The sequence below is a fragment of the Orycteropus afer genome, unplaced genomic scaffold (genome assembly GCF_000298275.1).
Source record: "Orycteropus afer afer isolate SDZICR_OR568_19922 unplaced genomic scaffold, OryAfe1.0 scaffold00505, whole genome shotgun sequence".
Lineage (NCBI taxonomy): Eukaryota > Metazoa > Chordata > Mammalia > Tubulidentata > Orycteropodidae > Orycteropus > Orycteropus afer.
The window spans coordinates 923,474-927,504 of record NW_006922092.1 but is presented as its reverse complement, the minus strand read 5'-3'; positions in this window follow the sequence as shown (position 1 = coordinate 927,504).

Genomic DNA, 4,031 nt, shown 5'->3' with positions numbered 1-4,031 from the left:
GGTGCAGCTGGGATGCTCCTTGGAAGCAAGAATGGCCAGACTTTGTCTCACCTACTTTGGATACATTGTCAGAAGGGACCATTCCACATCCTCCCATATACTTTAAAATTATCTCTGTGTTGTTGTTGTTGTTATATACTGTTGAGGTGGACCCGACTCATAGCGACCCCTCCTTGGGTTTTCGAGGCAGCATTACTACGGAAGTAGATGTCCAACCTTCCTTCTGAGGAGTGGCTGGTGGGTTTGAACTGCCAGCCTTCTGGTTAGCAGTCCAATGCCTTAGGCACAACAATGTAAATACTATATAAATAGCACTTTTCAATCCTTCTTAACCTTTGATGGATTACTTTGAGCACTTAATTGCCTTTTCCTTTTTTTTACCACATCCCACCCTGAATATTTTTGGTCCTCAGTTGGTTGAATCCACAGATGCAATCTGGTGGATGAAGAGATCCTGAGTCAATATAGATCACCAGATCTTTCTTTAGAGGTGCCTCTGGGTAAATTCAAATCTCCAACTTTTGGGTGAGAAGTCAAGCATATTAAGCATTTCCACGACCTACCTGCAGATACACAGTTTATCCCTAGGACAAACAGATTTTATTTGTTGCTTAGGAAATAATAGTGTGTCCGGAGTTGAGACTAATCGGAAAAGCACACTGAGAATTCCCACTTGGTTTTTCATAATAGTAATTTGGGGAATAATAGAATGCATCACCAACCCCAGGACATGTAGAAGGACATACTGCCTAGATTTATGATCCAAGAAAAAGGAAATCATTGATTTTGTAAAATTTAATTTCTGGAGTGATTTCTTGTGCCAAGAAAAAATGGTGCTCACCGATCAGTCTGGTGAGTCAGTTTCCTGAATGGTTCTTATGTTCCTGAATGTAAGAAATAAGAAAAATCCATGAGTAAAATAGATAACCTGATAAGGCAAAAAAAGTGCCAGAAGGACCCCAGCAGAGGACGGTGTAGGACAGAGGTGTCAGTGAGAAGCTAGGGGAAAGGAGAGAATGTTCATGTAAAGCTGAGAGGGATGCTTTGTGGCAGTGGTAAACCAGATTTCAAATAATAATAATAAAAGAAAAAAAAGTTTTCATCTGTGGCATTTGCTGATTTCTGGGATGTAAATATTCCCACCATAGATGAAACCAAGCTACCAATGGTTAATAACTGGCTAACAAAATTCCTGACCATTTGTGAGCCAGTATGAGCTGGCTTGTGCACACCACTAACTGTGATAGTGGGAAACACTCATTGACCAACAGTGAGCTCCTGGAGGACCGCAGGGATAATAATTATCCCATTGCAGGATACTTACTTTCTCTGGGCTCTTCTATTCTTTAAAATGAAACTGCCACTATGCCTCACTTTAGGGACTTGGTGTTCATATCCTGTTAGTCAAGAGAGAGTTTTTTGAACAGGGTGTGAATAAAGTGAAATGGGTCACCCCTCAAGCACAATGATTTCTTTTCCTTTAGCGAGGTCTGGCCACTCTGAGATGGGCAGAGGTTGGGAGAAATGAATGTAATGTCAGCTAAACCACTATGTCCTCACCCTCCCTGGGGTCTCCCTCACTCCCAGGCAGGAAGCCCTGCCTCTCAGGCTTCAGCCTTTTTGTGAACTGAATGCTCTTTGGCACTAGCTTGTAGAAAAATTGGAAGAGCTTCATTCTAAAATAAACTAATATCCATGGGCTAGAACAAAAGGAAACATTTGGCACAAAGAAGATATCTTCAAGAAATTTTTTCCATGTTGTATTTGCATAAATTTTTCATGGGTCTGCCATTTCAAAAGAAGGGAAAAAAACAGCACAACCTTGAGTTTACTGTCATCCTACTGCCCTTTGCAGCCAAGGTCAGAGTGTATCACCTTCTGTTTCAGTGCTGCTTCTCTTAGTGCATGCAAAGCTGGCTGCAGGCTGAATGCCACTGATTTTTTTTTTTTTTTGGCCTTCTAAAACTGTATGTGCTCTGAGTAGTACATATTGCACAATCAAATTTCATTATGCTTATATTTGCTTTTGTTGAGTCATAAGTCAGACAAATACTTCTGAACCATGAAACAGCATTTTCTGACCCAACGCCAGTGAGAGAGAAATTATAGCCAAAGTTTAAGGACAACCAAGAGGGAAGACCTTCTTGGTATGACCACCTGAGTCCACATTCTCACTCTTAAAGGATACAGTGACATTGTCTCACTGTCTATTTAATGCAATGACATTTGTTCCTATGAATTTAACATGCGGCTCAGCTGTCCAAGAACATATCCCAAGAGATCTGACATCCAACAATCTAGTGTCTACTCTTTTCTTGCCTTAACAAGCAGTAAATTACAGTTGTTGTCAGACTGTTAATCTGTGAGTAATTTGATGCTTCTTAAATGATAAATACAATTTGAGAAATAAATTTCCAGTTGTTGAAATTCTTAAACCCTTGGAAATATTTCAGTGAACTGAAACTTAAACTCACTGCTGTGGAGTCGGATCTGACGCATAGAGACCTCTCCTTGGGTTTCCGACGCAGTATCTCTATGGAAGTAGATTGCCAAGTCTTCTTTCCGAGGAGTGGCTGATGGGTTTCAATCGTCAGCCTTCTGGTTAGCAGTCAAATGCCTTAGGCACTACTCCATCAGAGCTCCTAGTTGTGTTAATTACGTTAGTAACAAAAGAGATTTGTTTAATGTTAGACCAAACTAACTGTCTAGAACATGTCAGTAGAGTGTGTTAGGTCCTTAAACCATTAAAAAATAAATCTGCCTTCAACTAGACATTTTTAAGGATCCTTTAGAGCAACGACTAAAGACAAGACAATAATTCTCCATTTCCCCTAATGATGTCATATTGGATTATGCTATAAGTATTAATTATAATTAAAATATCATTTTACTAATTGTCCAAGAAGTTATGCTTGAAAGAAAAATGAATTTCACGCTAGATATTAATTTCCCATCTGAGGACTTAACCATTGAAATGTACTATCTATACTCTATTTCCTTTTCTTCCCCCAAACAATGTTTTTTCATTCATTAAGCACTGTTTCTTTCCAGGAATTATAAATAGAATATATATATATATATATATATAATTCTTGTTTCAAAAAATTAGTAACTCATGTGAAGGGTATCAAAATGAACACAAATGAAAATACAACTCTTTATTATCTGTTCTAGTACACCTTTCTGAAAAGCCTCTCCCAAACCCACTCCCCCAATACTTCTATCAGACTCATATCTGGCAATGGTAGGACTTACCGGGAGAGTTCAAAGAGAGGCCCACATTAACTCATTAAAAATATGTTATATTGTGGGTTTTACGTGATGAGAATGAGCAAAATATAAAAGATAACTGTAAGTAATTATTAATGCACATGTGTGTATGCTCCATTAGAATGTAGGCCATTTATGAATAAGTACAAAATAAAAGCATACAGAATTTATGATAAAATTTCTTTTTCTTGACTTTATTTTGGCAAAATCAGTAACTTTTTCATAATTTAAATTTTCACACAATTTGTGTACTATGAGCAGCGATGCTAAATTAGATGTTTCTTGAACCATTAATTCTTAGATAACAACATTAATTCTTAGATACACTTAATTGTACTCATGAGGAACCTGTACATAGACCTGGAGGCTGTTGTTTGAACAGAACAAGGGGACACTGCATGGTTTAAAATCAAGAAGGGAGTGCATCAGGATGGTATACTTTCACCATACTTATTCAATCTGTACACTGAGCAAATAATCTGAGAAGCTGGACTATATGAAAAAGAACATGGCATCAGGATTGGAGGAAGACTCATTAACAACCTGAGATGTGCAGATGACACAGCTTTGCTTAATGAAAGTGAAGACTTAAAGTGCTTACTGATGAAGATTGAAGTCTACAGTCTGCCATATGTATGCATTGTTGTTGTTATGTGCCATTGACCTGACTCATAGTGACCCCTCCTTGGGTTTCCGAGGCAGCATCACTATGGAAGTAGATTGCCCAACCTTCCTTCCGAGGAGTGGCTGGTGGGTTTGAA